This window comes from Pinus tabuliformis, chromosome 5_2 (assembly GCF_031772625.1).
Source record: "Pinus tabuliformis cultivar Carrire ecotype Pingquan chromosome 5_2, CPIR1, whole genome shotgun sequence".
NCBI lineage: Eukaryota > Viridiplantae > Streptophyta > Pinopsida > Pinales > Pinaceae > Pinus > Pinus tabuliformis.
In genome coordinates, this window is record NC_142306.1 from 1,082,320,829 (window position 1) to 1,082,347,636 (window position 26,808).

Sequence of the window (26,808 nt, forward strand, 5' to 3'; positions counted from 1 at the left end):
TCTTTCCCTGTTGTTCTTATTTTGTGCCTCAGGACGTATTTTCATGCAATTTCCTTCCATAGATCAATGGAATATGATTTGGATGGCTTCTTTCGTTGGATGGCCTTCATGGAAAAACTTGCCATGGTGGCAAGTTGTGCGTCCTTTTCCTATATTTTATCTCTAAGTGTTTTGTTGTCTAAATGCAGTTGCTACTTCATGACTAATTCCTTTAGCCTCAATTCATCCAATTCCTTACCCATTTATTGCACTTTTTTTTTCCATGAGGCCCACATCCTCCACCTTATTGTATTTTACAATTTTCACCCATATGTGAGTTCTACCTCTTTCCCTTTCTAACTCAAAGAATATTGGTATTGCAAATTTGGTGGGTATAATTCTCCCATCCTTAATGAATTTGTATTAGGATTCAAGGTCAGGTTGTGGATCAGGCTCCTAAAGTCCTTAGAGGTCTTCTTCTCTCCCTTTTGATGTGGCTGCCCCTTCTTGTAACATTCCTTGTTTCTCCTATGGCATTTCTTTTTCTTTCTGTAGCAGTTTTGTTTTGGTCCTGTAGCATCTCTATTTGCAACCTTGCCATTTCCTTTGAATATTTTCTTGCTTCCCAAGGCTCTAATGACTATTCTAGGAAATATTTTTCTTCATGTAACTCTTTATTAGCTTCCTATAGCATTGTTGGTACTTATGTAGCAGTTTTGGTGCTCCTGTAGAACTTATGGTAATCATGTAGCACTTATGGTACTCCTGTAGCAACCAACCTAAATCCTATAGAAACTATTATTTGCATGCCCAGAGGTGGTGTTTCCACCTTTCTATTATTTTATTCTTAATTTTATTTACTTTTTCATTATTTTTTCTCTTTTATTTTCATTGCATGCAAAATAAACTCAAATTGTTTTGAGTTATATGATTTGGCCCCTAACTACTTTTTGAACTCCATGATAACATCCCACTTTCTTAAGTCCTTTTTTCACTTTTGTCTCATTTATATCCCACATGAGTGGTTGTTAAGTGACTTGATAGATAATATTGATGCTTCTTGTTATTAATTTTGGTTATAAAATACCTTTCCTTCTCACACTTCTAATGTTTTCTCAAGCTAGAATAGGTTCAAAGGGTGGGATTAGAGAGTTGCGTACTTGTGCCTTACATGAGTGTTTTTTTCTGCAATATGTTGTAGTTGTGGTGATTGCCTTTGATGATCCTGAAGCTACATGTGATAATATGGTATAGGTCCTCCAAGTTTTCTTGTTTCCTTTATTTCTTTTCCATTGAGATGCTTTTGATGTGAGCATTGTAGCTAATCATATGCCATTTCTAAATAGGGGTAAGGTTGTTGTGCATTTCTTTTGCAATTTCTTGAGAAAGATATGTCCTTTTTTATGTTTTATTTTTTACTGATTCTTGATGATGAAGGTTTGTCCCTCATGAAGATTCTCTTTGAATCAGATGCCGCTATTTGTTGAGTGATCAAGAATATGGTAGCAGTTGACAAAGGGTCCTTTAGCTACTCAAAATCAAGTAAATGACTCTCCATTTCCTTCACGATGGTTGGTTCTTTAATCTGGTGCTTCAAACTGTGTCCTTTGGGGTCTGTGAAAGTTGCTACAAGACTGCATGTCTTCCTGTAGTAGCCACATAGGCCCCTCAGGTTCATAAATTTATTTGATTATGGGCTTCAGAAATATTGATAATTCATGGGAAAATTTTTGGTGATAGTTTGAGAGCTTTTTAGTGATGGTAATGGGTAAAAATAAAGGTGGAGGGTTAGATTTTATGGATGTTTAGTGGGACAGAGGAGGTAAAATGAAGGTTGATGTAGTGGATAGATATCAAGGGCTTCTATAGACTCCTATTTCCCCTAGATAAAAAAGTTCAAATATGTCTCCCTTTCTCATGCTCAGTAACTTTCTATAGGAATTATGGAAAATTCCTGTAGAAATTCTAGAATGCTCCTATAGTAGAAGTGTTTTATCCATATATCCCAAATGGTAAATTACATTAACCTAAATTGTTTTGAGAATTTTTCCATAATCCTTATGCACCTCCCCATAAAAAATCTTGTCCAATGGATGAACGAATCACGAAAAAAATTTAAAATGGTTGTACGTGATATTGGAGGCCAATTTCATGAAAAATATGCATTGGAATTTGCTGAAATCCCTTGAGAATGATACCGTAATCCTTATACATCTCCACATGAAGCAACTCGGAAAAATTATGCATGTGTTTTGATATATGGTCAAAACAATTTTTACCCTGTGTATTTTGCGAGTCCTGTAGCAAAACATAACCTTCCTGTAGAATTTTAGGACAATGAGGAAAATGAATGGGAAAGGATTGGGAATGATGGGTGGATGTTGGAAATGGATGAGAGTGATGGATTGACATGGCCTTGGTCTTATTGGAGCATCTGAGAAAAGGAGGAGAAAGCCCAAGTTTGACTTTCTTTGACTAGGTTTTTGATCAAATTTTGTTTTGGTAGCTAACTTGTTTTTGTTTCTTGCAAAGGTTGGAGAGCATCTGCATTCATCAGAGAGAGATACATGGAGCAAATATTTTATTTTTACTTTTCATTTTTTATTTTATTTTTCTTTCTTCTTAGGCCTACTAGTTCCCTCAATGAGGTTTTCAACTAGTAGGTCTACCTAGGCACTTGAAAGGAGGTTTTCACCTAGAACATTTTCCTTTTTTTTTCCTTTTTCTTTCCAACCCACTTTCCTTCTCTAGGAGGTTTTCAATCTATGAGCTAAGTTATTGCGATTCAAAAGAGGTTTTCACCTGAGATCTTATTCTTTTCCTCTTGTTCATTTTTTATTTTTTTTACCTACTCTACTTGAAAAAACAAAATCTCTTTCAAGTATAGGAATACTTCTAATGGAGCCATGTGCACATCATTGTGACAGATAAAATCATGTTTAGGCATGAAATATATGCTTTGAAATGTACCTGAATATGAGAGACCAACTGATTTTATTGAGATGAGATCCAATAATTGTTGAAGAAGAGTGTGATGCTCCATCTTGTTGATTTTATGGAAGCAAAACTCAATATATATTTAATACCCTTGGTTCGTTTTCTCATCTAGATTATTCTTCATGCCTTATTTTTATGTTCCATTCAAATATTCTACTATTTTCTGATCATTCTCTTGAACATATAGAAGATCTAATTGTAAAAATGATAAAACTTTCTTAATCTCATATGAATCTTATATTTTTTAATGTTTTCCTTTAATGAAATCAAGAGAATGCATTTTCTGCAATACTTTTCTTGATCTAAGATGAATAAAATTTAGATCTAGATGAATTGTTTGGAAGTACTTTACCTCAACATTGTAAGTGGGTTGAGCTACTTCCCTTTGTGGGTTTAGAAATGGTGGTACATGTAGTTGAGTGGGAGTGGATCTTTGAGATGGATGTAGTTGAGTTTGTGGTTGTGGTGGAGGTGGATGGTAGGGATAACATGGAGTTGAGTATGGAGGATATTGAGGAAAATATTTAGGATATTGCAAATCACTCCCATAAGTTCCTTTCCAACCTTGTTTCCAAGATTAGTTTTGGGGTTGAGAGGGTCAAGGTTGCCAAGGAAAGAGTGTTTTCCAATTACCTTGAGATGGATTTGCATGAACTTGAAATTGTGAATTAGGTTCTTGCATAATATCAATTTGACTAGGCTCCCATGGTCTTCTAGAGCTACATAACATAATTGCTTTGGTGATTGACTTTCTTCAATGTCATCTTGGTAAAATTCCCTCAACCTTGGTAGTGATGGATAATATTTAATAGCATGTGATTCTGCATGGAAAACACATATATCAACATATTCCTTTTGCTCATCTTGTATTCTTAACATCTACTTATTTGCTTAGATTGCTACGAATTTATGTTTTAAAGATATCAAGCAAATTTCCAAGTTCAACTTGACTTATCGATCTTGATGTTGATTTACTTACTCTTTCCCTTCCTCTTGATATGCACTTTCATATTTCACAAATTTCTTCAAATGATAAATGGTATACACACCTATACTCATGAGATCAAGTAGTTTTCCCTCTTAACATTATATATAAATCTCTCTATTAGATCCTCAAGGCTCTCATATTTTTTTTGAGTCATTCTAAATATTCATCTTTAGTATCATGATCTTTATATTTTTCTAGAAATATATTTTGCATATCATTCCATTATCTTATCGAATTATTCCCTAAACTCATGAACCATTTAAGAGCTATATCCTTCAATTTTTCCAGAAACAATATCAATTTTTGAGTGTTTAGTAAGTAACCATAAGATCTACAAAGGATTTCAAATTCAAAGAGAAAGGTTTTGGGATCCTTTAACCCCATACCATGGAAGTTGGGAAGGAAATATGAAGCGATGTTCTTCATATGCACACTGACATCAGTATATTGAATGGGAAATACAAGAGTATCTTCTTTATTGTCATCATCTCCATCCATTTCTTCTACCTTCTCTGCCACTTGTTCTTATTCTACCTACAAAAGTGGATGGTGATGTGGTTCTTATTGCACCACATGGTCAAATGGGGGGTTTGGTGTCAGAGAATTTTTTGAATAAGAATGATGTAATGAAATATTCCTATTTTTTTCTTTTTTTGGAAAAAATTTAAAGGAATGAATCAACTAGGGAATAAAACAATGCATGCTTTAACACCTCCTTGACAACAATGCCAAAACATGAAGAACCCTAGTATTGCAAAAAGAATGTTGCAATTCATAAGGCTACAAAATTAAATTATCAACTCGGGGATCGTACAAAATTAAGAGGTGTAGACACTATATGTGCAACATGCAATGTGTCCTTCTTTCATTGATCTAATGCAATGAAGTGGATGCCATGAAATCCAAGCCTAAACTAATTGCAGAAATGGAAATGTTTTGCAGAGAGTAATTCCTAGTTACTTTTGCATAAAAGAAAGATTATTCTACTTTGCATGAATGTAAATGTTAATCCTATTTGTATAAATGTACAAATTAACCTATTTTCAGAGTGTAAATGGTACATCAAAAGGAAGCCTAGTCTATGTAATAGAAATAACAATGTTGGAAATGGAAACCATAACTTAAGATGTATGAAATGAAATGAAATCATTCTTCAATCACTGCATTCAAGATATATATTTTTCAACAAAGTTCACAAGGTGATTCATAAAGTAATAATGAAAATCATCATTATGCTCTTCAAGTCATGAATTTGTCCACTAACCATAATTACAGAGGTGAATTGAAATGGAAAAGAGGCAAGGGTTAAGATGTTTTTGGTATTACTTGCTCATGGTTTTGGAGCCTAGTAGTCATTATTCAAGCCTAAGAGACAAAAAGCAAGCCTTTGGAGCAGATCTAGTCAAGTTTACACATGCCATAGGAGTGCTACAAGAGGTGCTACGAGAGGTGCTATAGGAGACCCTATTTGTTTATAGGAGTGAGATAACTTACTGAATTCCCAAGTAAATCAAATGAAAATGAGATGGGAAAATTATTATTATTAATTAGGATGTCATAGGACTCCATTCCAAGTGGAACCACTCCAAAATACTCATGTTAACACATGAAACAAAATAACATAAAATTACTACTCTAAAAACCTAAAATTCAAGAACTAGTGGGCCAGTTAACCTACCAAATGCCTAATCTAATAAAGTGAAAATTCTATGGGGTAATTAATTTTAACTTGAATTTGTTTATGACCCACTACAAGAGGAAAAACTCAAATGAAGCTCATAAACATGTTCTAAAAAATAGCAAAACAATAATACTATTTTGCCACAAGGGACTTCCAAAAATTCTATATTTGTGAACTAGTAAACCAATCCAAGTATCTTAATGATGAATATGAATTTTAAAAGTTTTTATAAGGATGCACATTCTTGTGACTTTGTAAATAGCCTTCAAAATAACTCACTTCAATCATTTAACCAATATGACCTACAACAAAAGAAACATGAATAGTAAATGCATAAATAAGAGATGTAAGTGAAAAACACATTCAAAGGAAATAAAAAAATTGTACAAGAGGGCTTTGTGGCTCCTGGGATGGCCAAGCCCAAGGAAACCCAGATTCCTATGGAGGAAGCCAAGCTTTAGAGGCTAAAAATGGCACCCAACTTCATTATTTGAATCATTCGAAGTACATCCTTGCTAGAAATGAAAGTGGAGCTGCTAAATAACAAGTTTTCTCCATAAGAAGACTAAAAAATACATGTCGCTATAGGGAAATTTGAATTGGTACTCATACAAATAGATTAGGAAGCAGAGCCAACTTTCCCTCCAAAATCCCTCAAAAAGTGGATCTGGTTCCCAACAATAGGAATCTTCATTAAATGGCAGGGAACACATCCCTACATTTTCTCAATCAATGGAGTTCTAGAATTTGTCAATAAATTCATGATATTCAGTTAATTTATTATCCAATCTTGTTCCATCATGTAGTAGGGAGAAAGTCCCTATATTATCGCCTCCTCCAAATATTCATAGTTTGCCCAATATTCTCATAATATTATACAAAAATAAGAAATAGTAGGCACATAATATGCAATTATCTCTAAACCTTCCTAAAAACATATTAAAGCTAAAAAATACATTATTAAGTGTAGAAGGAAAGATTTAATATATCCTTTATGTTCTTAGGAAAGGTTAGGTGGGCCTAAATTTGTGTCTAATTTGGAGGTTCATCTATTATGAATATTTTAAGCCCAAAGGATTAATATTATAAACCCTATAGATTAATAAACCCAACATTATAAACCCTAATATTAAACCAATATAATAAACCATAATACTAAACTTTAATATTATAAATTGTAATGTAATGTGACATTGTGACAATGAGGATAATATTGATTATTATATTGTGACAACGTTTGTCACGATGCGACGTTGAAAAAAAATGCAATGTTATGTAATGTTCCAACAATGATTGTCATATTGCTTGTTACTCAACATAAAACCTAACATTATAAAGCCCATAATAAATTTTCTATTACCTATATAAACCTTAATATTAAAACTCACTATTGTGAATTATAAACCCAATATCAAGCCCTAATATTAAAAACCAAAATATTATAAACGCTAATATTAAACTCCAAATTGGTAATTCACAATGCGACGTTGAATAAATTGGAATGTAATGTAACATTGCGACAATGATTTGTCAGATTGATTGTCGCACTAAGACAAGGTTTGTTGCAATGTGATGTTTGATATATTGTTGTATCATTCCAATTTCACGATATTAAACCAAAATATAAAACCTAATATTATAAACCCAAGGGATTAATATTATAAACTCAAGGGATTGATAAACCCATGTGATTATTAATATTATAAGCCTAAGGGATTAATATTATAAACGCAAAAAAATATTATAAATCCAAGGGATAAATAAAACCAAGGAATCAATACTATAAACTCAAGGTATTCATAAACCCAAGTGATTATTAATTTTATAAACCCAAGGGATTAATATTAAACCAAAGGATTAAGATTATAAACCCAAGGGACTATTAATATTATTAAACCAAAGGGATTAAAAACCAAAGGCATTAATATTATAAACCGAAGGGGAAAATGAACACAAAAAATTATTAATATTATAAACACAAGGGATTAATAAACCCCGTGGATTAATATTATAAACACAAGGGATTAATATTAAAAACCCAGGGGACGATTAAACCCCAGGGATTAATATTATAAACCATAGGGATTACAAAGCCTATGGATTAATATTATAAACTCAAGGAATTAATAAACCCAAGGGATTAATAAACCAAAATGATCAATATTATAAATTCATATTTTAAACCCAAGCGATTACTAAATTGAATGCATTAATATTATAAACCCTAGGGATTAAATACTCAAGGGATTAATATTATAAACCTAAGGGGTTAATATTAGAAACAAATGGACAATTAGAAGGGTTTGTTGTATCCACATTTATTAATATTATTTTTAATCTCTAAGATATTAATAAATCTTAGAGATTAAAAGCTTGAGGGATTAAAATTATAAACCCAATGGATTAATATTGTAAACCCAAGACATAAATAAACCCAAGGGATTAATATTATAAACCCTAGGGATAAAAAAATTAAGGGATTAATATTATGAACCGAAGAGGTTAATAAACCTAGGGAATTGATATTATAAACCCAAGATATTTTTTTTTCTCTGTAAGACTAAATCTATTAATGGAAACATAATGTATAGTGAGGCCCTGGACTCTGCGGGTCTAGAACATCCATATGACTAGTTTAAACAACAAAACTAAAATGAGACTGCCCCAGGTTGGGAAACCAATCCGACATCCATATGACCAGTTTAAATAACAAAACTAAAACAAGAATACCCGGGTGGGGAAACCAGTCCGAAGACGAGATAATGACAATTTTATTTTGCCCATGCAGGGGTTGCATCTCCAAAACTCAAAATTTACTGTCATGGTGACTTTCAAAATTAATAGCCAAAAATAACCACAGTGAAAAGACAAAAAACTCAAAATACCAAGCTAGACATGTGACCTGTCTGCATGCGAATGCTAAGTGTCTTAGGACGGTGGCTTCTCTTCCACAATCGGACACCCATACTCACCTAAATTAGTATCCTCTGCTTGCTTTCCACCCATAGTGTTGTGTGGTGCTTTGGCCTCCTCTTGAACGCCTTTGGCTTTGTTAATGGCCTTGCTGCCCGACGCCTTCGTTCTGCTGGTGGTTGGCTGATCCTTGGCTTCCGGCTGATGGCTTGTGCTCGGCACCCTCTGAACAGTGTTGTGAGGTGGAATAACTAGGTTCTTCGTTGGGCTGTGGTCTGGTTCAATGCGCATGCCAGCTTCCTCCCTGAAATCCACCGAGACAGTGGCAATGACTACAGGTTTGTCCATGGAGCAAAGGAAACGAAATTGAGCGGACTCGGTGGTATCATTTAGAATGGGCATCTGGCTATCCTCATTAATCTAAAGAGTCTCATAGGGATGATCTCGATCTCCTCCACTACGGGTAGCCGGATGACTGCCAAGGAAGCGGGAAGAGGAAGGGCTAGGGGGCAGGGAGGCCGAAGGGGAGTCAAAGCAGAGGGAAGCGGTGAAGTGGGGTGGTTGGCTCTTCCGCGGCTACCACCACGGCTGCTTCTCATGCGGTGATGACGATGAGGCATATTGCTCTGAGAGGGATGCTATAGTGAAGAGTGAGTTGAGATGGCAGGGAGCGGGGCAAGAGCATCAGAGGTAATACTATAGATGACAGAGGGATTCAAATCAGGGACAGAGGCAGGGGTCGAGGAATCAAATTGCAAGGTGCAGTGGATAGATTGGGAGAAGTGAAGACCATTTCCCAGGTCGACGCAGCAGAGAAGCCTGCAACGCCTCCCTGTAGTGGTGCGAGAGCTTGGCTCTGCTGCAACAGGGTAGCAAGATCAATTCAAAGGAAGAATGGAGGTCTGTGGAGGGCTCGAAGCCATTATTTTAAGCTTACTAGGGAGATCTCGATCCGTGCAGTGGATTAATGATGCTGGCCAAGAGGCATAGGCCTGCCTTAAATTCCCATAGGTGAGAGCGCAGACGACCATGTGGCTCAGCCACCTGCCAGGCCAGAATCATATCCACATTAACTTCCCATCAACCACCCGCATTCGGGGTATAAACCCAAGATATTATAAACCTAAGGGATTAATATTAAAAATATGAAGGATTAATAAACCCAAGGGATTAATATTACAAACCCAAAAGTTTAATAAACCCATGGAATTATTAATACTATAAACCTAAGGAATTATGAATATTTTAAACCCAAAGGATTAATATTATAAACCTTAGGGATTAATAAACCCAAAATTATAAATCCTAATATTAAACCCAATACAGTGAACATTAATATTAAACCTTAATATTATAAACCCAATATGGAACCGAATACTAAAAGCCCTAATTTTAAACCCCAATTTTGTAATGTTAATAGGGACATTGAATCAATTATAATGTAATGCAACATTGTAATAATTAGTATCAGATTTACTGTTATCTTGTGATAATGTTTGTCACAATGCGATGTTGGATTGATTTTTATACCATTCAAACATCACAATATGAAGCCTCGTTGTAATGTCACAATGTGATGTTGAAAATTTTGTAATGTAATGTAACATTCCAACAATGATTGTCATAGTGCTTGTTACTCATAAACCCTAACATTATAAAACCCAAAATAATAAACCCTAAAATTAATATTATAAACCTAATATTAAACCTCACTATTATAGATTATAAACCCAATATTAACCCTAATATTACAAACATAATATTAAAAACCAAAATATCATAAACACTAATATTAAACCTCAAATTGGTAATGATGCAATGCGATGCTGAATAAATTTCAATTCAATGTAACATTGCAACAATGATTTATCAGATTAATTGTCACACTAAGAAAATGTGTGTTGCAATGCAACATTTGATATATTTTTGTATCATTCCAATGTCGTGATATTAAACCAAAATGTAAAACCTAATATCATAAGCCCAAGGGATTAATATTATAAACCTAAAATAATACTATAAACCCAAAAGATTAATATTATAAAATTAAGGGATTCATAAACCCAAGTGATTATTAATATTATAGCCCCAAAGGATTAATATTATAAACTCAAGACAATATTATAAACTTAAGGGATTAATAAACCCAATGTAGTAATATGAAACCTTAGGATTAAGATTATAAACCCAAGGGAATATGAATATTATAAACCTAAGGGGTTAATAAACCAAATGGATTAATATTAAAACCTAAGGTTAATATTGAACCCTAAGAATATAAACCCTAAGATTATCAAATTATCATATTGATTGTCATATTGAGACAATGTTTGTCACAATGTGATGTTAATTTTTTTTGTGCCATTCCAACATCACAATATTAGATCCTAATATAAAACCATAAAATTATAAAACCCAATATAATAAATCCTAAGATTAATATTATCATCTCTAATATTAAACCTCATTATTATAAATTATTAGTCTAGATCCATCTTAACTCTGGATCTACCAAGCGCCGAGAGGGATCAAATCTCTTTTCACTTTAAGTTAGATTTGCGTCTCAAGAAATTTGATTCTTTTTGGCGCTTAGTAGATTGAGAGTTAAGATGGATCAACGTTGGTTTAATTATTAATTATAATTATAAATATTAATTTTGTGTTTTTTATTTTATTTTGACCTAGTCAAAATGTTAAGCATTACAACATCTCTACCATATTGGGATCAAATGTTTACATAGGAGCTAAGTTTTTTATGAACCACAAATATAAAGAAATTTTTTGATAAAAAAATTGACGTGTTAGAGGAAATAGCAGTTGTCTATAACGCGACTTTTTGAAAGCTTTTCCGGCGGGTTTTTCCGGTCGAAATCCGGCAGGAATTTATTGGAATCGCAAGTTTGATAGGTAGTTTCTGCACAATGAAAGCGTCCCAGGGGTTTTCCAGGGTGCTGAATCCAAATATGCAGTTAAAAAACCATTTTAACTACAACAAATCAAGATTTAACCTCAATTTCTTCCGCCGGATTCCATCACCGGAATCTCCAAAAAGTCGCATTATAGACAACTCCGAGGAAATATTGGATAAAATATAATATTATAGTATTATATTTTTAGCCCAATATATATTACTATTACTACCCAATAAAAAGTGACATGGGGTGGGGGGAATTACTAATTAAAATGTAATATTATTACATTTTACCTAATATTTCTCCCACCTCCTCCCCTCACCCCAACTCTCTTAAATAGTTAAGCTTATTCATTTCTAAATTGAACATCCTAGATCTATCATAGTTTTATTTTTATAGCACATTATTACACATAAATTAAGAGAATATATAATGTATATTATATTAAAGTGATTCAATGCCATCATTTTCTACAACTAATTATGTATCTAAATATAACATCAAACTAAGATGGATATAGGCTAGTTTAATTTCCCCTTTAAATAGGTTATATGCCACATGAATATCACGGGTCATTTTTGTTTCTTTATTATTAATTTTTATAGAGTTGTTTTTATTTTATTTTCATCGAGTTAAAATGTTTACATTATATTATGTTACATTAAGCTACACATATCTACCATATTTTTTTTTATTGAGTTAAAATGTTTACATTAATGTTACACGTCTCTAGCATGAGAGAACCTCTCAACCTAATAAAAAACGAGTAATTTTATTAAAAAATAATAAAAATTATTATATTATGTTTTAAAATAAAAATATTATTTTTTAAAATATTATATCCAAAATCTAGAGTCCACCAACGTTAAATTAACTATTTTACTTTAATTATTTCACCCTTTCTCACAGGCAGAATTCCACTTCACTTTCCGTAAAATCAATTTTGAATTTATATTTTATTTATACATAATAATTATATTGATTTTTAATTAGGTCCGACGTTGATATTATATTAAAATTGTTAAATTTTAAATGTCAAGAATTTATGCTTGACAACTACCTCATATTGGGTTGTAGAATGCCTCTTGGTGCAATAAACACAATATTAAACACTAATATTATAAACCCAATATTAAAAACTCAAATATCATATATTAAATCCTAATTTTGTACTCTCGCAATGCGACATTGAATAAATTGTAATGTAATCTAACATTGCGACCATGATTGCAAGATTGATTGTCACATTGAGACAATGTTTGTCGTAATGCGACGTTCGATAGATTTTTGTGCCATCCCAATGTCACAATATTAAACTTTAATAGAAAACCCTAACATTATAAAACTCAATATAATAAACCCAAAGGATTAATATTATAAATCATATCATTATAAACCATAAGTTTAATATATTAAATGATAGGTTTATAAACCCTAGGATTGGTATTATAAACCTCAAGATTATGATTGTCAACCTTGACCATCCACTGTAAGCCTCCATGGTCAGCCATGAACATACACTATGGTTCACTGTAGGTCACTTATAGATAGACCATGAATCCCAAGGTAAGTATGGTACACCATGGTATTCATGTTGACTATTGTTGATTATGAATCCCATGTTGACTATAGTTGACCATGGTAACAATAGTAAACCATAGTTAACATGTGTTAATGTATAAATATTATGAACCCTAAAATGGTCAATTGCATTGATCTTTTGGGTTTATAATATTAATCTTTTGGGTTTTTTATATTAATTCATTGGATATATTAATCCCTTAGGTTAATAACATTAATTCAATGGTACTTTTATTATGAGTCACTGCATTTTGCGGACATATTTTTTGTTTTTTCATTGCAGCTCCATGTGGGGACATGGAAATTTCCAAGGAATGCACATATGATTGCATATGCAGAATGTATTTTTGGAATTCTTTATAAATGAATGAAAATACGAGCTTTTTTTCGCGAAAAAAATATTAATTCATTAGGTTTATTAATCCCTTGGATTTATAATATTAATCCCAAGGGTTTACGATATTAATCCCTTGTATTTATAATATTAATAATCCCTTGTGTCTATAATATTAATCTCTTTGGTTTATTAATCCGTTGGGTTTATAATATTAATAATCTCTTGGGTAGGATTATAAACCATAAGATTAATATTATAAGCCCCAAGAGTAATATTGTTAGTCGTGGCCATCCACTGTAAGCCTCCATGGTCAACCACGACCATACACTATGGTTCACCATGGTATTCATGTTGATTATAGTTGATTATGATGCTCATGTTGACTATAGTTGACCATGTTAACAATAGTAAATCATAGTTAACATGTGTGAATGTATAAATATTATGAACCCTAAAACAGTCAACCACATTTATTCCATGGGTCTATAATATTAATCCCTAAGGTTTTTTATATTAATCCATTGGGTTTATCAATCCCTTGGGTCTATAATATTAATAATCCCTTGGGTGTATCGATCCTTTGGGTTTAACGTTATTTCTTTAAGTTTATAATATCTTGCGTTCATAATATTAATCCCTTGGGCTTCATATTAATTCCTTGGGTTATTGAAATGAGACATTTTTAATCCCTTGGTTTTATAATATAAATCCTTTGTGTTTATAATATCCATAAGTCTTTGGGTTTATTATATTATTGACAATATTAACAATTTTATCATATTATTAAATCTTAAGATTAATACTAAAGCTAAGATTAATAATATCATATTATTAAAACTTAAGATTAATATTAAGAGAAATCTTAATCTTTGATTTGTTAACTATGCGTAGTCTAACTTATAGACGAAATTGCCTTTTCCATGACATTTTTTCTAGTTAATTTTAATCAAAATCGTGTGGAGATTTTTAAAAGCTTGAGTTTAAATAGTTTAATCTGCATAATTCGAGTACACGAGGGGTTTTTAGGGCGTTGAATCCATTTATGCATTCAAAATGTTTTTTTTTTTTTTTTTTTTAACAAAGTCGGGTACTTATGTATTATAAAATCAGCATTACAGAGTTTCTAATACCTACGGGAGATATTTCTGAAGGCTGAGGATCAAAAGTGGGTTCGCAGACCCATATTCCTCGTTGCTTCTTTTGATTTAAACAGAAAGCAAAACAAAGGCGACTATATTGCCTAACAAAGGAACCTCCTATCCAGCTAAATTTACAATGCATTTCTTATGGGAAATGTTGAGTGACTGAGTCATCCGGATTCCTGACACTTGCCTTGGTTGAAGCTTCCGCCTGGTAGCTCTGGGTAAGGGAGCGGATGTGCTCCATGGCCGCCTCCAAGTGGCTGCATCTCTCATTCAATGCTTCAATCTCATTCTTCCTTTTGTCCAGTTTTCTGCGCTTTGAGTTCCTGTCTGAGTGATAGTCATCTTGCTGCTCTTTCAGCTGCTTGGTCAGGCTGTTAATCATGAAAGTGTGGGCCTTACACATGGTGCATTCCTTGTTGTTGAAAATGTTGTCCAAAAAGTTGCTGGGTTGAGCCTGCTCAGCTGGGGGATTCTGCTGATCAGCCATTCTTTCGCACAGAGGGTCGAAACTTGTGGGCTGGGAGGACCGATGAAGGACTATGAGCAGGGCTATAGAGGAAGCGGAAGGGAAGACACTGAAATGCTAACACAGAAGAGAGAGATGCGACAAGCTCAGAGGGCCAAGGGTAAGCTTCGGGGATATACCTGAGACACTGCTGTGATCCAGAAACAAAAGAGTTAGTGAGTATAAACCAACAGAGAATAAAACTGCAGTTACCAAGAGCGCGTTGCGAATCTCTGAATCCTGGCGAGGGATGAGGCCTTCCACTGGTTGCCTTCTGTTGCTGGAGCCGAAATGAGGATGCGATGCTTTCCCCTGATCTGTGTGATTACTTGGAGCCCAACTGCCATATATAATATCATGGAGGATACACATATGCGTGGTTCGATACCGAAAGGATCTGTTCTTGGGAGGGGAGAGGTCTGCTGATTTGATTTGGCTGCTGACAAGGAGTGTGCGAAGGAAGAGAACACAGTCCCATACCCTGAGAAAGGCTGCGCATGTCAGATAGTGAATCCCAAAGAGATATGATTCAATGATGTAGTTCAGGTCATGAGGGCGATTCAGATTTCGATGGTACCAGGTAGAGCAGATGGGAGATTTGGGCCAAATACAGAGGAGATTATACCTGTGGTGTCTGGGTTTCTTGGGAGGGGCAATGAAGGAGGCCTGCTTAGGGGATGTCTTTCCTATAAACCTTGTCATTCTCCTTGACTTCACCTGTTTGCCTTCAGTAGCCTTGTTCGCTTGATCATCTGCTTCCACGTTGTTTGCTCTGAGGATATGTTTGAAGGTGACATCGCCAAGAGACCTGATATTTTCCATTATCCTTGCTTTGATGTTGTTTAATGTTGTTTGTCTGAAGTCCTTCCTGGTGGTCAAGGCTGCTATGATGATTGCAGAGTCGCCAAGGACTAAAAGATTTCTCAGACCAAGACTCCTGGCAATGGAGGTCCCCAGAAGGAGGCTGTATGCCTCTGCCCTATTATTTGTCATGATGCCCAGACCCCATTCGAATGTAACTATACTCCTCCCTTGACAGTCCTTGATAACTCCACCTGCTCCCGCTTGGCCTGGGTTGTTCTTTGAGGCCCCATCAAAGTGGAGGGTAGGGCGGTTTTGGTTATGAATCCAGTTGTTAACTTCTTCTCTAGTCCCTCTTAGTTTCCAGTCCATATTCCTCCTCCCTGTATTTTCTTTCTTCTGAGATCCTCTTCCATATTTGAATTTTCTGATCCACTCTTTGACTCTTGTATCCGTTGGTTCCATTTCTGCCTGGTTAATGCCGTTTGCCTCAATGGTCTCGGTGATAAGAGCCATCGTTTTGGCTAGAACGCTGGAGATGCTTGGCTTTTTTCTCTTGAAAATACACTTATTTCTGGCAATCCATATTTGCCAGCAAAGATTGGCGGGGATGCTGTTCCATATCCTTTTGACAAGACCTTTGCATTTGCCGGAATGAGGAAAGCTATTTCCCCATTGCTTCTGTAGGATAGTGATCTGATTGGGGAGGTTGCTGATGCTCAGGGGGTTTGTGATAAGATTCCAGCAAGCTTTTGCAAAGGAGCAGTCTATAAAGAGGTGGTTAATACTTTCCTCTGCATCCTTGCACATGCAGCAAATTGAAGGGCCTTGTATGCCCTTCTTCCTGAGATTTTCAGCAGTAATAATTTTACAGTGCAGAAGGGTCCAATTAAATATCTTTACCTTAGGTAGACACTCAGTTCTCCATATTGCTCTCTGGAGTGGCCAATTGTTAATTGCTGAGGCGTTTTGCAAAACTTTGTAGCCTTCTTTGGCTGTGTAGTTACCCCCATTAGGATCCCAAACAAATTTGTCTTCCTCCATTCTATTTGTGGGGGCAGAGCCAATTAGCGAATTCTTGAGCTCATCCCAGAGGCTCTTGAGGTCATCAGGGAGGGGAAGAGGTCTCCAACCAGACCAGAAGTTCTGATCCCAAAGGGAGATATCATAGAGAGTTTTGATCTTTGCCTCTACCATCCACCTTTGCAGTGGCCTGTAGTTAATGAGCGTTGCCCTAGCCTCCGAGCCCATTATCCTGTCCTCCCATATATTGATATCCTTACCATTCCCCGGAGCTCTTGATATGCAAGATTTAAAATGAGGGAGAGTCCTTTTGATCAGCTTCCAAACAGGGGTGCACTGTCTTTCAATGATGTTTTCTGCAAGGATGTTGCTTTTGCTTCCATTTAAGTACTTCCTCTTGATGACCTCTGTCCACCAGGTCCCTTTCTCATTGAGAATTCTCCAAACCAATTTGTAACCCATTGCCATGTTTGCTAGTCTTGGTATCCTGATTCCGTGCCCTCCTTTTTCTAGGGGAAGAGTGACCTTATCCCACTTCACCAAGCTGAACTTCTTTGTGTCTTGCTTTCCTCCTTGCCACAGAAAACTTCTGATGATCAACTCCATGTGCTTGTGAATGCCTGCCGGGGCGAGGGTGGTAGCAAATTGATAGATTGGGAGGGCTGATAGAATGGCCTTTATAAGAATGGTTCTACCTGCCAAGTTTAACCAATACACTCCCCAGTTCTGAAGTTTCCCTCTCAATTTCTCGATTATTTTCGCCCAGATCTCAGCCTTGATTGTATCCTTGGCTAAGGGAGGTCCTAAGTACATGAAGTGGGACCAATTCCCTTGGGTAGGGATTTCCATGATTGTGGAGATTCTCTGGGTTATATTTCTTGGCACATTCCAAGTGTATATCATGCACTTGTTGTTGTTTAGTTTGCCTCCTGAAGCTTGGAGGAAGAGTTCCAGAGTTCTTTTGAACCTTCGAGCTATAATGCTGGAAGCTCCCCCTATTAGCAGAGTGTCATCTGCAAAAAGGGAGTGATTGATTCCCTTAGATCCTCTGATTATATCCACCCCTGTGATTTCTTTTAATTTGTGCTTGTTCTCTAAATGTAAGCTGAGGGTTTCAGCCATAATAATGTAGAGAAAGGGTGACAAAGGGCATCCCTGGCTCAGTCCTCTTGAACTCTTGAAGGCAGTGCAGGGCCTTCCATTAATGAGGGGAGCTGTCCAGTTGTGGGAGATGCATTCCATGACCCTGCTTGTGAAGAACTCTGAAATGCCAAATTTCATTAGCACTGCCTGGAGGAATGAGTGGTTTACCCGGTCAAAGGCGTTCGCCATGTCCAGCTTGATGATCATACCGCTCTCCTTTCTGGATAAACTGCTATGGATTGCCTCCTGGATGAGAATGACATTGTCCGTTATGTGTCGCTTAGGGACAAAACCTCCTTGATTCTCGGATATGAGGGAGGGAAGGATTTTTTTAACATGTGCGCCAAGATTTTAGTGATGATTTTGTAGGAAACGTTACACAAAGAAATAGGGCGGAATCTATCAAAAGATTGGGGATTTGGGTCTTTGGGAATAAGAGCTAAATGAGAGGACTTAATGCTGCTGCCCAGTTTGCATTTTGTAAAGAAGTTTTTTGCCATTCTAATATAATATTTCTTAATAACTTCCCAATGGGTTTTGTAAAAGGCCACTGTAAATCCATCAGGGTCTGGAGCCTTATCCAATGGCATGCTATGAATAGACCTTTCTATTTCTTCCTTCGTGATCTCCTTTTCTAGTTCTGCATTTTGTTCCTCTGATATTTTATTCTCTATTATATTTAGAAATTCCGGATTTTCCATGTAATAGGGATCAGCAGATAGAAGATTTTGAAAGTGACTAGACGCTGCTTCCTTGATCTCCCATTGTTCTGTTAGAACTCTGCCTTCCATTGCAATTTTCCCAATATTGTTCCCTGCTCTCCTCAGTTTGATACTGTTATGGAAGAATGTGGTGTTCTTATCGCCTGATTTGAGCCAGAGGCACCTCGATTTTTGCCTCTGCTCTTCCTCTTCCGCTCGGTTCTGATTGTACAGCTCCATGTACAATTCGTTTTCCTTCCTTAAGTCCTCTGCTGTATCTTGGGCCTTCTCTTTTTCTTGGTTCCACTCCACAAGTTTCTTTTGGAGGTCGATTTTCCTTTTTCTTTCCTCAGTTGCGAAATTTCTTGCCCATTGCTTGATAGCTGTCCGTAGAATTTTGATCTTTGTCTCCCATATGTAGTGCGGGGAGCCCACAATTTCTGTTGCCCATTTCTCCTTTACCAAGTTCATGAAGTCTTCACTGTTTTCCCACGCTCTATTATATTTAAAGGGTATTGGTCCCATGTTTTCTCCTTTAACCAGATGCAGTGCCACTGGTTTATGGTCTGAAATATATCCTTGTATTATTGTGGTTTGTATCCTTGAGAAGTTGGCCACGATTCTCTCTTGAACCAATATACGGTCCAGCCTCTCTTTGATGTTGTTTTTGCCAGTTCTCTTGTTTGACCATGTGAAGCTGATCCGGATTTAAATGGGAACGCAATAGATTACAGAGATAACCCTAAATACAGAGATGCGATAACCATATATAGAAAGATGCAGCGGAAATAATACTTCATTTCATTACTGTAAAATACTGAAATATGCTTACAAACAGAAATGGAAAGAAACCAGCTAGGGCGATGGTAGCTTATCTCTGAGAAGAGATGTGGCGGCTACATGCCTCTGAACTGTTCCGAACTGAGTTACAATGAGGCTCGAAGGCCTATTTATTGTTGAGAAACAACGGAAAACCCTTCACATTCCAAAACCTAGCCCTAGAAGATGAAACGCCAAATTGTGGGCCCCGTTTGGGTAAATTGGTACATCAATTTCCCGGGGTCGTAACTTTGGCATACGATCTCCGTTTGACGCGCACGATAGCTCGTTAGAAAGATCTATCCGAGTACTACCACTTTGGGAGGCAACATCGGTCCATGGACCCATGTTGCCCCAGAATCCCAAAAAAACGTCGTTTAGGGCCTCAAAACGGCTCCGGAAGTTCAGGACCCGAAAAACTGCTAAAAATAGTAAACTGTGCTACAACTTAGGAAACTGAAAAGACTGAAAGAGACAGTTGTGGGGGTCCAAATGGGTTGGTGGGTGGCCACCAACATCCACCTGGATCAGAAGCGCCCGTTCTGAGGGGGAATATCAACAAGGCTGTGGATTTGGATGATTTTTTGTAATGCTTCCCTTGAAGGATCTGCAAAAAAATTCCCCCCCATCTTCTCTTCCACATTTCTTATTAAATTCAGGTCTCCTCCCAGGAAGATATTTCTGTCCTGGGTGTTCATTAAGTCCATGATGATTGACTCCCAGCAAGTGGCTTTTTCTCTGTAGTGGGGGGGGGCGTAGACATTGTATATTGTGTATTCTTCAGTATTGGATATGTTTTGCATATCTGTTCTTAGCCACCAATTGTTCTGCCTGCTATCTTTCAGTTTCCATTTACTTTTGTCCCATGTTGTTCCTATTCCACCTGAGGCACCTACTGCACTCAATCCTATTCCTTCATATCTTCTGCTTCGTTTTACAGTGCTTTGAAAGTCCTGTTCATTGATTTTGGTCTCTTGAAGTAGTAGAAAGTCTGGGTGTTCCGATTTGATAAGGTCGCGGACTGCGTTGATTTTTAGGGAGGAGCCCATCCCCCTACAGTTCCAAGAGACCAGATTCATCATTTACTTTGTTTGTTGTGTGATCCACTTTTCTCCTTCATCTTCTCCCCGCTCCCTTTGGTCTTGTCTAGATAAGTATCCATTGGCTGCTGGGTCCCTGTGGCCATTTCCTTTGCTGCGTTCTCATCCCTTATCTCTTTGTTTGACTTCCTTCCTACTTTTCTGGGTGGATCGGTGGATGTGATATTTTCCTTTGTCTTGTTCCTTGTTAGGATTCTTTCAACAGTTGGGGGAGGGGAGGACGGGGGGGGAGAAGGAGGGGTTACTATAGGGCCTCTCGGAGAGGGGGGGGGGGGGGGGGGGATGGGGGATCCTCTGCCGATAGGGACTCGAAAGGGTTGGAGGAAGAGGGAATAGAGGGGCCAGATCCGGAGGGATGGGAGCGGGGGGGTGGGGATTCATGAAGGGGTTTTGAGAGAGATCCAGGGGGTGGATTTGACTTCTTCTTCTTGACTTTTTCCCATGTTTCTTCCGGGCCTTCAGCATTATCAGAGTCTATTGGTTTATTTTTACTGCATCTATTAGCAAAATGCCCGTATTCATGACATACCTTGCATTTGAACGACAGCTTCTCGTAGTCCACTTGCTGTATGTGCGTCCACTGGTCTACCTTGAGTTTGATTGCTTCCGGTAATCCTTTCCCCAAATCCACTTCTACACATATCCGGGCACATGCATGCATGTTCTCCCTTGGCTCCGATCTGTCAATATATTTCCCCACATCGTTTCCTATTGCTCTCACCGATTCATCTCCCCAACAGTGAAGAGGCAGATGGGGGAGGCGGACCTAGACCGAGACAGCACTGTGAACATCCATCTCAGGGTCAAAGTCGGGGGTCCATCTGTTGAGATACAGGCCTCTCGTGTCCATGAAGTATGGACCATTCCTGAAGATGAGATTACGGTCTTCCACCGATTCGAAGAGGAAGGTGAAGAAACCCCTCCCACAGAACCTTATTGCTATCTTTCCTTGGACCATTGAGTTCCAGTTTCTTTCCACCCAGCGTTGGACTGTGCGGGGTGAGGGCCATAGTCCGGTGAACTGGCCAACCAGGCCACAATCTGCTAAAGCTACCGCAGCTCTCCTCGGGAGGGCGGGAGGGAGCGAAACTTCCGGGATTTCATCGAGCTTCTTAATAAACTTTGAGGCTGTAGGGCGGATTTTCTCTGAGGTAATCTCTTTAGTGAGAGAGGCAAACATCTTTTCCAGATCATCCTGATCTTGGATTGGCGGATCCATAGCAGGAAAGGTCAGAAGCGCAGGGGGCGCTCCAGCGAAGGGCAGAGGGGAAGGGCTGCAGGCCCCCAAGGAAGACGGGCAGGAGACCCCAGGGTGAGAGAGGGGACGAGCAGGAGGGGGAGGCAGCCCAGCAGCAGCGCTGCCAGGCGCAGGCACGCAGCAGGAAACGCTCACAACGGCAGCAGGGTGCGGGGTTGCAGAGCGCGCAACAGATTCTTCGATGTATGTGATTTTACGGCCAAAATGTATTTTAAATAACAAAAAATATTGAAATTGTATTGCCGAATTTTAGTGAATTCTGGTGAAAATGACTATCTCATCTATAAGTTAGACTATGTCGTTAACGATTATTAAAAATATTCTAAAATATTTTATAAAATTTAAATTCATACTAACTTTTAATGGTTGATAAGTATATTAAAATTTTCGAAACTGAATTATAAAATAAACAAAAATAGTGAGATAAATATTTTGTAAATATTAATTTAAAAATCTAAATACCTTATTTTAAAATAAACATAATTTTTCTAAAATAGTAAGTTAAATTTTTTAAGATATTAATTTTTTTTAATAATAATAAATATTTTAAATAATAAAAATTATATTTTTTCTCAATTATATAATTAATTTGCATTTAAAAAAAAGCAAACAATTTATTAATTAAATTGAGTTTTTTAAGGTATTAAATTTATCTATATAAGAAATGTTGGGGATTTTTCTGGCAAAATCCCAAAAACACACGAATAAAAACTGAACACAACACACAGAGTTTCCTTTCCACAGGATCTTTTGTGCACAGGGAAGCTTTAAAAAAAATGACTGAAGAACAGAGTATTACATCACCATAAAAACATTTCTATTCATTAAAACAAAATGTCTGATACAAACTTCATCCTCTTTACTGAGAGGGATTCACCAAAAATTACATTCAGCCATCAAAAACTAAACTCTGTTTCCACCTGAGAATTTACTGTGCTGGATAAAATTCTCATTTACATTCACTGCTGTGAAATTTTTTTTCTTACTGGTGTAAAAACCTTCTTTTACATACTACTGTAAAAACAAAATTTACACATGCTTACAAAACAAATGCGCTCCTCTGCTTTTCTTTTATGCACTGCTGTGCAAAATTAATTCCATGCTTCATGTGTGCTCCCCTGTTTTTATGGGCTACGTGCAACAACTCTCCCATGTGCAACCAATACAACAACGAGCATATATTTCACTTGGCTCGTAATATTAAAAACTTAATACAAAAACATTCTACTACCATGGGTTTTTTTTTAATACATATGGTCAACGCTCTTTTTAAAAAAAAATACATATAATATATGTCGTATATGAAGACTAAATGCATTACCTACACCTATGACAATTTATTAAATGTATTGATAACACAGTCTGCGGTCAACGAGACTTGACTTTTACTCCACGCAAAAACTTTAATGTTGGTTCGTATGCAAGTTTGGAGCAATCGACGGTGGAGAGCGATGGAAACAATCGGACGGTGGACGGAGATATCGGGAGCCATTACATGACTGACCATTACGTTCCGAAATTTTACGTATGCTGACGTATGGGGAGAGCCACGCGTCAAAACTATGTTGTATCGGGCTCAAATATACGGAAACTACCTTCACGCAAAAGCGGTCCGATATCCCTCAAGGTGGTTTGTGGTTTTGCTGCGCGGTTTGGGCGTTGGTACGGCTGTGTTGAAATTACATATTCAACACTCCCCTTTAATTTCAACTGCTGGGCATTCGGTCATACCCAAACACTTCCTCAAAAATTCAAAGCTTTTCTGATCCAGTGGCTTTGTCAAGATGTCTGCAACCTGTTCTTGAGTCCTGCAATGTTCTAGGACAATTTCCCCATTGTTCACCAATTCTCTGATGTAGTGAAACCTTGTATCAATGTGTTTCGTTCTCTTATGAAACACTGAATTCTTTGACAATGCAATAGCTGAGCTATTGTCACAAAAAATCACTGTCGCTTTTGCCTGCTCTTGGCCTAAGCTCCTCAACATTCTTCTCATCCAAACTGCTTGACATGCTGCTGCTGTAGCTGCCACACATTCAGCCTCTGCTGTAGACAATGCTACAATGGACTGCTTCTTAGAAGCCCATGAAATGGCTCTTGAACCCATATGAAAAACATAACCGAAAGTGCTTTTCCGATCATCTACACTTCCAGCCCAATCACTGTCAGTGTATCCAATTAAATCTGAATGTTCTGAGACATTATATAAAATTCCAAACATTTTGGTACCTTTGACATACCTCAAAATTCTTTTTGCTACCTGCCAATGTGCCTCCTTTGGCCTCTCCATGAATCTGGAAATTAAACTAACAGCATACATAATGTCAGGCCTAGTAGCTGTTAAATACATAAGGCTGCCTACAATACTCTTGTACAAACTAGGATCAAAATCCTTGCTACTGTCCTCTCTGCTGAGTTTTAATCCCATTACTGTGGGAGTGGTTGCTGCCTTGCATTCTTGCATGTTAAATCTGCCCAACACTTGATTTACATATCTATCTTGTGAGATAAAAATTCCTTTTTCATTTTGATCTACTTCTATGCCTAAGAAGTATCTCAACAAACCCATGTCAGTCATTTCAAATTCCTCCTTCATGACTAATTTAAAATTCTCAATGAGCTGATCATCATTACCTGTGAAAATAACATCATCAACATATAAGACAACAATTAAAATTTTACCATCATTTTCTTTGATATAGACAGTGGGTTCTCCTTCACACTTGTCGAATTCATTATCCAATAGATATGAATCTACCCTGTTGTACCATGCTCTTGGCGCTTGCTTCAGCCCATAAAGAGCTTTCTTCAATTTGCACACTTTGTGCTCTTCACCTTTCTTCTCATAGCCTAGAGGCTGTTCAACATAAACCTCTTCCATTAACACTCCATTTAGGAATGCTGACTTCACGTCCATTTGGTAGACTTTCCATTTGTTTTGAGCTGCTATGGACAACACTGCTCTCACGGTTTCCATTCTTTCAACTGGTGCGAAAGTCTCCTCATAATCTCTCCCATACTGCTGCTTGTACCCTTTGACAACCAGTCTTGCCTTGTGCCTTTTTATCTTGCCTTCAACATTACTCTTGGTCTTATAAACCCATTTGACTCCAATGACTTCTTTGCCTTTTGGTAGCTCAACCAAATCCCATGTTTTGTTTCTCTCTATGGCACTCATCTCCTCATCCATAGCTTCTATCGATTTCTTATCTTTAATTGCATCTTCGAAATGAATAGGATCATCAACATGACAATACAAGGCAAATAAGGAATTCATTCCTTCATCATAAATGTCACTTAAATTTCTAAATTTCTTACCTCTTTCATTTGGTGTGCAAGTGCTTGAAGATGCACTTGAATTTCCTCCTTGTGGTGTGCTTGGAGAAGCACTTTCATTTATCCTCAATGGTGTCCCTTGCTGTCCTTGTGTTGGCACTGCTGTTTGGGGATGTATTTCAGCCACCTCCTCATCATCTTCATCATGAGACAAACAGTTTTTAACATTCACTCTTTTCTCTATGCTTCCATCCCAAGCTTCCTCCTCAATGAATTGAACATCTCTGCTGACAAAAAACTTCTTGGTAGATGGGATATACAACCTGTAGGCTTTGGATTCCTCACTGTATCTAATGAAGATACATTTCTCCCCTTTGCTGTCCAACTTCTTCCTTAGCTGATCTGGTATGTGTGCATAGGCCACACATCCAAAAACTCTCATGTGGGTGACTCCTTGCTTTCTCCCACTCCATGCTTCTTCCGACACTTTGTTCATCACTGTTTTTGTAGGACACCTGTTCAAAATATACACTGCACATTTTACAGCTTCAGCCCAATAATCATTTGGAAAATGCTTTTCCTTTAGCATGCTCCTCGCCATATCCATGATGGTCCTGTTCTTCCTTTCAGCAACTCCATTTTGCTGCGGAGTGTACCTAGCTGTAAATTGTTTGTGTATTTCATTTTCTCTGCAAAATCTTAGGAATTCCTTGGAGATATACTCACCTCCTCTATCAGTTCTCAAAACTTTTATATGCAGCCCGCTTTGGTTTTCCACAAGTGCCTTGAAATTTCGGAATTTCTCAGACACTTCACTTTTGTTTTTAAGGAAATATACCCAAGTTTTTCTTGTAAAATCATCAATGAATGTTAGGAAATATCGGTTGCCTGCTAATGATGGAGTTTGCATCGGTCCACATAAATCTGAGTGGATGATCTCTAAAGGTGCCTTTGCCCTTATGCTCTTCCCTGATGGAAAACTTTCTCTGTGTTGTTTTCCCAAAATGTAACGTTCACAAAGGCTGTCCAGTTTCTCTATCAATAGTAATCCTCTTACCATTCCTTTCCTACTCAACACGTTTAGACCTCCAAAGTTGAGATGTCCAAATCTCAAGTGCCACAACCAATTTTCATCCTTTGGCACGCTTTGGAAAGCCTCTTGGGTGACTGCTGCAATTTCTCCTTTGTTTTTCAAATCTGCCCTTATTCTAAGAGGGAACATCCTGTTCCTTGTCATCTTCACTTCAGCAATGCATCGTTTGCTGGGTGCTATATCCATGATGGTGCACACATCATTCTCAAAGAAAACATTGTAACCCTTTTGAACAAGCCGTCCAATACTCAAGAGGTTACATCTCATTCCAGGGACATAGTAGACATCTGCTATGGTTTTCTTCTCACCCTTCTTTGTAAATATTTTTACCTCTCCTTTTCCCATAACAGAGACTTTGCTATCAGTTCCTAGTGTGACTTCTGATTTCATATTTTTATCAAGGGCAGAAAAGAGAGCTATATTTCCTATCATATGGTTGCTGCAACCTGAGTCTAAAAACCATATGTCTTCACTGTTTGTTTCAGCCATGTTACAAGCTAACAACACATTATCTTGACTACTGTTTTCTATAGTGACATTTGCATTTTGTCTATTA